The following is a 10010-nucleotide window of genomic DNA, read 5'->3' on the forward strand; positions in this document are numbered from 1 at the left end:
GCATTCAGATCGCCTTAGAGTGTCAACATCCTCAACTCGAGATCTCTGGAAATCCCTGAATCCCTTAAAATTGTAAGTAAAAGTTAGCGTTGGGCATTTTTTTTTTCTGAATAGAGAATCCATTGCTCACAGCAAACTTACGAAGGAAGCTGTGACTCCCAACAGCTAGTGAGCCTCTGCTTTAGATTGTTAGCGGCCCCGTAAGTCAACCGAGGACTGACTCGAACAATCATATTTTCCATTTTCAGTCTTTTTTTCACCCCTTTTCCTCTTGTCTAATGGATAAATTATGGTAAAATGTCCCTGTACAACATTTTCCCTTAAACTTCAAATGCTTAAATACTCTAGGACTCTTTTATACAGCCTGTCCTACTTATGAATTTATCAATCAAAATGCATATGTTATCTAGAAAATGGTCAATGACAAATTATTATAAAACCAGCAACTCCATGAAAACTGAATTTGACACATTTTTAGCAGCATTTTACATACTTGAAAGTTCATTATGGTCATAGCAAAAATACAGAAGAAATGAAAAGTGCATGAGTTTCATGTCAGAGAAAAATTTTCAAAGGCTACTCAGATGGTATTAGCATAGGCTATTAGAGTATTTAACAAAGAATGACATAAAATATAAAACACCAAAAGTACAGAAAGCAATGACTAATTTAATTTTCTTTTCAAAAATATGTATTGTGTTCAATACAGGAGATTAAAATCATGATTGAGTTCACAATGCATTCATCTTCTGCTTTCCTTATCTATGGAGCTAGACTAATAGATATTAATATTTAAAAAAAATTTTTCAAATGACTTTAAGCTTCCTTTTCTGAAGTCTTCCCCAGTGCAGTTAATGCCACCTCCAGCCCTCCAGATGCTCAATTCAAAATCCTAAAGTCACTTTTGACTGCTCTCTTTCTGTTTCAACTTTCATCTAATCCATCAGAAATTCCATATCCATATAGAAATTGATTCTATATTTGAAATATAACCAGAAACCAATGACTTACTACCACATCTACTGGGTGTCACTACTTCTAACCTTTTTAAATGTGATGTATGTATAATTGTGTTCCCTAATTTCCCAACCCTTGCTCCTAAATAGCCTTTTTTTCAATACAACAGCCATAATAATTCTCTTAAGCATATATTTGATTGTGTCACTTAGGCTCAGAGACCTCCAATGACTTCTCATGTCTGTACAACCAAACTTCTTAGAGCGGCCTTCAAGGTCCTTCATGAATGACACACTTCTCTTTGTGTGTGCATTTGTACATGTACAAACACACGCACGCATGTGTGCGTGCACACACACACACACACACACACTCACATGTTTCTTAGTACGTCTCGTACCATTCTGCCCCTTACTTCCCCATGGCTGCCAAGCAAGTTTCTGTTTTTCTGCTTTATACCTTTTGCCCCACAGAGCTCTTTCACTCACTCTCTTTAGGTCTTCATTCAATATTATCTCACCAGCAAGGCAAACCCTTCTCTCTCTTGCCCTCCCGATAGCCCAGTACATTGTCTGAGAAACTATAAGTTTGCTCCTTTATTTTATGTCTACCCTCACATCATCACACAGCTATAATTTAAGCCCAATAAAGGCCAGGACTTTTGTCAGTTTTTTCACTGTGGTTTCCCCAGAATCTAGTAGAGTTCTTGGCACATAGTAAGTATTCTTCAAATATCTCTTGAATTAATGAATTGAAAAAAAAAATGTGTGTTAAAGTTGTTAAGTGCTACTGTATCATATCTTTTTTTTGCATAGTATTTTAAAATTTAAAATAAAGTCTAGTAATATATTTAGATAGAATTTGCATAACTGTTTCCAAATATAATTTTCTTCCTAATATTTCTCAAATTAAAGTATGGGCTATATTTTGTTCTCTGTGATAGAATATCCTGCCTTATGGAAATGAAATATATGACATTTTATAGATTTGCTGCTGTATTATATAAGTTGCTTCATTAAGAGAAAAATAATTTTTATTTTTTGCTGTGTTTAATGGCCACCTGAAGGCACAAATGAGATTTTTACTTTTAGGGGGGAGAGATGTATCATTTTCTTTAAAAGATATGTATTTTCATGGTTTCACAGGAGCTATTAGTAAATTTCTAAGTGTAAGTCTATAAACAAAACACAACTGTAGAAACTTAAAAAAAAACCTTTACAGATGATCTATTAGTTTCTCTGTTTATAGATAATAAGACTGAGACCCAGATATATAATGTGGCTTGCCCAAAGATCATATAGCAGTGTTGCCAGTACTCATCATTTTTAATATAACCTAATACTGTATTCAATTAAAAAGCACTCAAAAATATTACAGAAAGGGCACAATGATGAGAAAAATGTCTTCATTAAACATTTGGTGGTAAGTACATCGATTCTTCAAAAATATTAACTTCTCTTCTTTAGAGATATTATTTTTCTTTAGAGATACGAACTTTAGAAATTTAACTTCTCACTACCTTTCATACTTAGATTAGCTCTATAAAATTCTACCATAGGCAATAAATAAAAACCTGCAGCAAAAATCAAGGAAACAGCCTAATTAGAGAACATCCTAGCATTACTAGGCAGTCTGGGTTTCAGGGAAGCAAAGGCTCTTCGGCAGTAACTAACTGAGCATACTCTACCCTCATTTTCATTTTCCTTATGATTATATTCAAGTGAAACCTAAGATTGGCCTACAGCTTGTACTGAGAATTAGACCATGTATTCCTGGGAACATTGGGTAGGTTCTAGGTTATTCAGCTTCAAAGACGGCAGGGTAATCAGAAGAGATTCCTAGGCTTCCCAGTGGACTCTAGTAAACAGAGCCCATAGATTTGATTTTGCCACGGTGCTTAAAAATAGCATAGTAAATAATAAGGAAAAAAGGGAAGAGAGGGGGAGAAATAACTATAACAATAAAACAGGAATAATAGGAATGATTTTATTTATTTTTGGTGGGAGGTTAAGAGCGTAGTACAAATTCATTCAATAAACCTCAAAATATTAGCTTTGTTTTTACCACTTGAGAAGTGATGATCTTAGCTGATCACAACCATTTTACTCGTATCTCATTTATAGATGCTAAACCTAGTCTGAGAGGAGGCAAAATGTGTATGCATTCTTAGGTTATAAAGTATGCTAACTTAACAAACGTGAAGAATTGAAGAAATTCAAGATCGTAAAGAATGTTTCACCATCCACAAACTGTCTTTCTGCATACCTGATATCTGCAAATCTTTAATAAATTTCCAATTCAGTTGGACAGCAAAAATTCCACTAAATTTTAAGGCAGCTTGTGTTTCAGGATTTAGCCACTACCTGCCATTTTCTTTTTCATTTTCCCCAATATGTCAAAATATGGAATAGATAAAATCAGTCACTTTTCTGTACAGCACATGAACACATCTGGTGTGACTACACCATGTTGAAACTGCTATTAATTATAAGCTTTGTATAAATTTAAGGTGTTGAATGAACACCAGCAATGTGTTTTAAATAGTTTGTGTAAATTTGTGTCCAACTTTTGCTTTACATTGTTCAATAAATTCTAAAGGCAATTTTCATTGTATTTGTTTTAAAACCCTCTGAAATATGAGTGATGTAGGACAGATTTTGTGTTAACTATCTATTAAGATAAAGACCACATCTATGAAACTTATGTCATCATCATATGAAGTTATCCTTTTATTTTTGTTTTTAGTGAGGGAGAACAAATCACCCAATATTCTGTTTGTAATGAGTTAGAATAAGGATAGGAAATTAGATGATTAAGGCTCTATCTATAATGGTTAAAAAATGAGATTTTCATCATGCATTTAATTTGGTGTAAAAAATGAACGTAAGCCACTGCTTGGTTTGAGTTGTACTTTCAGCTAAAAAAAGCACAAGTGGAAAAAATAGGATTTGATGATTATATGGTTTTTTGTTTTGTTTTGATTTTGGAGCTTTTGATTTTTTTCTGGTCAGTGTAGCCAAAGCTAAAGGGAAATAATTTCAAAATGTTTTAGATATATGCTTGGCACACAGTTATTTAACATTTATAAAACTAGATTGTGCATAAGGATTTACACATTTTAAGTATTGTAAGCGTTACTAAATGGCGTAATTGTTCTTTTGCTACAAATTTAAATATTTATACATTTTTGTAGAATTAAAAATATATCAACTTAGTTTTCCTTTGCTATATGTTGTCTTTTTAAAAAATGTTAGCATTTCAAATAGATAATTTCAATATTTTATGCTTATGTTCCATTTTGTAGATTATTTAAATAAATTATTAAGTGCCTATGGTTATCTCTTAGCAGTAAGAAAATATTGTGATCCCAGTGCAATTTTGATACTAAAACTACATAAAATAGAAACATTAAAGTGTGCATGATTTGAAAGAATTTATCATTTTTTTATTCTAAAATTATTTTATTAATTTTTTCTCTTACTGTTTTATAAAAACGACAAAATACAAAAGTTAAATGTTTCATATTATATGATGAAAATTATTTTTCAGAATACGATGAACCATTCTCAGTTCCTGAATTCTGCTGGTAGAACTTCAGAGGACAGTCTGTCAGGTTTAGCCGGGACGGTTGGGGTGGCTACCGGCTTCGTAGAGCAGTGATCCCCTAGGATCAGCCCTGCATTCCTATCCATAAGCAGAATCAAGGGAGAAAAATAAAAGATCATTTTGCTTGCTAAGTTAAAAGAAAGAAGAAAGAAAAGAAGGAGGGAAGAAGGGAGAAAGGGTGGGAGGATTCTAATATAAAATATGTTCGTAATTTTGTTCTGAAAAAAAACTCACCTGCAATATTCTATTCTGTTTGCATGATTCAGAAAACCATTGATTTGCAAATATCGTGAATACCTCACTGGCTTTCACAAACTTTTTCTGTAACTGTCGGTAAGAATAAAGGACCTTGTCTAGATTTTATGCACTATACCCCAAAATCCCTTTTGGCTTTCTGTAATCAAGTGGGACTCATTGCATGTGGCACCCATTTTCTTTCTGCTATGTCCCTTTCTGTCATTCCTGTCCAGGAGCACAGCCTCGCATGTTAAGTGCTAACCCAGTTCATCTAATAAACAGGCTCCACTTAGCTCTCAGGAGACCTGTAACTCACCCTGTTGTGCTTTCCTTCAGCACCTGATAGAAGCAAAATATGAACTCTCCTGCTGAGCAACTAACTGCCCTCTTCTGCTGCCTCCTCAGCTGTCAAGGCATTGGGTGGCCGCTCTGCTAACTAACTCTTCTCTGACAAAATGTTAGTTTTTCCCACATGGCAGAGGATATTAATTACTGATCTCAGCTTCTACTCTCAGAAAGAGTTGGCAGATAGAGTTGACTGAATCCCTTCTGACGAATCTCTTCACCAATTTTGTGGGGTGAAATCCTAGATAAACATGCAAACGTCTATTTCACAGTTTTCTCTATTAACGAGATGCCTGAACTTAGTGAAGCAAGCACCTTTCATCTACTGCATGATAACTTATATAAGGCTGAGCCTAAGAGATCAACACTGTCTAAACAACTGAGTTCAGAATTTAAAATAGCCTTCAAAAAGATGAGTGGCACCTGTGCTTTTTGTCCCCGAGCTTGCTGCTTGATTTCTCTGTGTGCATTTGCAACTTTTGGGCCTTTAAAGGATGACATGGAGTCAGCTGCACATATATAAAAGAACTTCCAAGTCCTCCCTCTAACTGTATGGACCAATGTGAGTGGTGAATCCAATTTCCCCACACATTGTCACAATTAGAAACATTTGACTTAGCAAACCTCTGTCTCCTCCTTTGGATAGGCCTTCTTCATTTCTAGGTGTCCTCTTACCTCACTTATCAAATAATTTCAGTTTTCTTTCCATATTTTCTCCTTTCTCCCATCTCTCAATATTGAAGTGTCCTAGGGTGCAATCGTTGATCATCTTCTCTTTTTACAACCATTCCTTTGGTGATCTCCTCCAGAACCATGGATGTCCATGCCTCCTGCATGCTGCTCACTGCCAAATGTCTCTCCCCAGGTAAGAAGTCTTTCAAAGTGCACCTGCCTGCTTAACGTCTCTATTTGCATGACTAACAGACATCTCAAACTTAGTATATCCAAGACTGAACTTCTTACCTTACTCTACTAATCTTTTCTAGCCAAAAAGATTTTCCATCTCCACCGAGGGTAACTCCATTCTGCCAGTTGCTCAGTCCAAAAATCTTTGTGTCTTTGACATCTTCTTCTCCATTAGGAAATCATATTTATTCCACTTTCACAATATTTCCTGACTTCGACCACTTCCTAACACCTCCAGCACTATCACTGGATTGAGTCACCATCTGAATTATTGATGTAATCTTCTAATTGGTTGTATCCTTGCCTCCTCCAGAGCCTATTCTCAACAGAGAACTAGAAAGATGCCATAAAATGTAATCCAGATATGTCTCTCCTATGCTCAAAACCCTCCAATGGCTTCCTATTTTTTATTGAGTAAGAGACTAGGTTCTTACAAGAGCCCTGCGTGATCTGACCCCTGTTAACTCTTTGACTTTGTTCCCTACAATCTTTCCCCTTATTCATTTCATTCCAATCACTCTGCTTGCCATTTATTTGAACAAGCCAGGTGTGCTCTTGGTTTAAGGCATCTTCCAGGAATACTTTTTCCTCGCTATCCACAGCCTAACTCCTTCACTTGATCACAACTTACATTCTCAATGGGATTCCCAGGCCCCACTTTTTAATCCTATAACCTAACTTCTACATTTCCTTGAGATATACCAATCCACAATCATGCTCCATTTTTTTTTGTTCCATAGCACTTATCACCTGGTAATGTATTATCAAACTTACTTATTTATTGTTTCCAATGCTTGCTTATACTTACTTGCTGCCTCTTTTTCACCACTCTCCACTCCTACCAAGCCCCTACCACTTGAATATAGAATTCAAAAAAACAGAGATCGTGATTTTATTCTGATAATGTATGTATCTTGAACAATGCTTGGCACATATTAGGCACTCAATAAATATTTTTTGCGTGTGAAATGAATTTCCATCTTTTCTACCTTCTACTGGTATATTGTATTTCACGTCCTGGGTGAGGGGAAGGCAGAGAGAGAAGGACTTTAAGATTTTTCTTTTTTTTGTTTTTTTGTTTTCATGTTAATACATTTTATCTTCCTTTTTACTTTTTAAATATCCTCCTATTAAAAATATTACACTGTCATTTTTCATTGCAAAAGTATTAATTTTTATGGCAATGGTTGTACTTGGAACTTGAGACAACTCCATAATTATATGAGTATTAGAGTAATTAAATTTGATATGACCCAGATGGGCATTTTTTTCTCAATAGAAGCATGATATTTTGTGATAGGATAATGGAACGTTAGGATGACAAGGCACTGGAGATGTGACCAACCCCTGAATCATAAAATAACATTTGCTATCACTTTATTTGTGCAACACTTTTGTAATTTCACTCTAAGGTTTATTTCTAAAAGCTACACATATGCCACTTATACATTCCTAAGGATGTATGCTTTTAAGAAAATACATAGTATAAATTTATAAATTCCAAACTTAAAAACCACTCAAAATCAAATTTCCCTGCTATGTCCTTTATTAGGGTCACCATTTATGTGTACAGGCCTCTGGAGCTGAGTAGTTAGATAGGCTTCTCTCTCCTATGTTTCTCAAATCCGAAGTGGAGTCAGCTCTACACTTTGATATTCTCTTTGATATTCTCTCCTGTTCCACCTGCCATGGACTTAAATGGGAGACTCTAACCACTGTATCACTTTTAGCAAGAGGCGAAAGTACAGGTTTTTGTTTGCTGCACTGTAGGGAGCAGATGCTGAAAACCTACTGACAGAAATCTCCTTGGATATCAGCCAAGCAGCAGAAGAACTATTCTTCCTTCGATAACCACTCAGGTCAGTTTTATTTACCTTGAAATAGATCCTGACCTTTCAATTCTATAATTAGAGGATAGTGGGAAGACTATAGATTTTGAAGCTAGATGGATTATGTTGCTGTCTCATGTGGGTGATGCACCAGGTGAGCTGGCAAACCTCCTGTGCCTTATCAGACAATGTGCCCACCTAGTGCACTTTGGAGAGTTGGCTATGATTCAGTTATGGTGCCTCTTGAAGAAAATATAAGCCATGTGAGGGCAGATTTATACTATGTCTGGCATGTTCACTGTTGATTCCTCCATCTAGAAGAATCACTGGCACAAAGGATGCTTTCAATGGATAAGAAGTGTCCAGGCATTTCGTGTTTATCTTTCCCTCCTTTTCTCCATGTAAGGAAATTGGCTTCTGTCCTGTATCGTAAGGAGACTGAAAGCCCTGCGTTTATCCCAGTGGGCCCACAGTCAGTGGAGTAGGATTTAAACTAGAGCACCCTGAGGCACATAGATTCTGGAGCTTAGGAACTTGATGTAAGAAGATCTTCAGATCAGCTTCTCTGAAAAGTAGTACCATACATTTGCAAAAGCAGCCCAGAATGCAAGGATCTTTGGCCATCCCTCAGTAGCTACCATACTGAAATGTAAAACTCAGTCTGTGATGAGCTCTAGTGGTCCTAAATTCTTTCCAATGCTATTAGAGTTATTGCTGCTCTACTTTTCAAAAGATGCAACTAACATCAAAGTTCAAATTAATGTACATGTACCTATACTTGAGAATTATATAAATTACTTCTACTTTGACCATTGAAGTTGTCTATGACATTTATTGTGAAAATGTTATTATCAAGGATTGACTATTAGACCATTTATTTTCCGCACAATGACTTAGCAGAGTATTTTTCTAATTGTCTCTCCATTTTTCATCGATTTACAGAAAAATCACTGTCAGAAACATTTTCCAACAGATGAATAGTACATCTTAAGTAGTTTTTGTGCCTCTGAAACTCCTGTTGGGTTTTGGTCAAATGTTGGATTCTCTTATCAGGATAACAATTATTGATTTGCAATACTCTGAATTTTGCTAGAAAGCTCAGTGGAAAAACATTTTATGTGCAAATAAGTGAGGCAAATGCAGTGTGTGAGGATTTGCTTAGTTGTGTTATGGTTACACATCACGCACATTATTACATGACTAAATATCTAATGTCATTATCTAAATATTAAAGGAAGGAGGAGACAACCATTTATTTGCATTTTAACAGTGAAATTGATGAATAAAGTTGTAAGCATCAAAGAGGGTAAGGTATCAGTAAAACAGAAGCACTATCTTCATTCTTTATTCTCCACTCAGGCTGAGTGTTACAATCTCATTTTCCCTCTTCTGTCCCAACCTGCTCCCTCAAGTTACATGCCAACCAAATACATAATTAAGAAGGTGATATCCTTTGGACTCTGCAAATTTATCAGGATCTGAGGTCATGGATAGTAGGATTAAAGGGAAAGAAGTTGAAGAGAAAAATGAGAGTTTTTCTTCAATTAAAAGCCTTATAAACATTTCTTAATAAATAGTGCCCCGATAAAAATAATATACATAACTTACTAAAGATCATTGTCAACTAGCCTGAGTGTATTGAAAACAAGTAGGATATATTCACATAAATCCTTATGCTTATATGCTGATATTTCATGGTTAGAGAATATAGTTAAGAATGATTTTCAAATTAAAGCTCTTCAGCCAACATGCAACCAAACCTAGTTTCTTACTAATGCTCTGTGACAAGACTGCTGCTTGAATATTAGAGTGGAGATGAGATGGGTAGACAGATAGACTTACACACTTACTATAGCATTGACTTATTTTATGACTTCCTGCCTATTATTATTTTTTAAATTACTCAAAAATAAGAAGTCTCTCTTTCTAGGTCAAAACTGTATAGTCAAAAGATAATACAGTTGAGCCTTGAACAACACAGGTTTGAACTGCACAGCACCACTTATAATATATGAATTTTTTTTAAAGATTTTTATTGGAGAATTGGGATGGGAACAGCAGTGGGGAATTGGGGAAAGGGGAACAGACAAGTTGCTGTCGTTTTGTTCTTCAGTCTAATTGTGGAGGACG

This window comes from Hipposideros armiger, unplaced genomic scaffold (genome assembly GCF_001890085.2).
Source record: "Hipposideros armiger isolate ML-2016 unplaced genomic scaffold, ASM189008v1 scaffold_794, whole genome shotgun sequence".
NCBI lineage: Eukaryota > Metazoa > Chordata > Mammalia > Chiroptera > Hipposideridae > Hipposideros > Hipposideros armiger.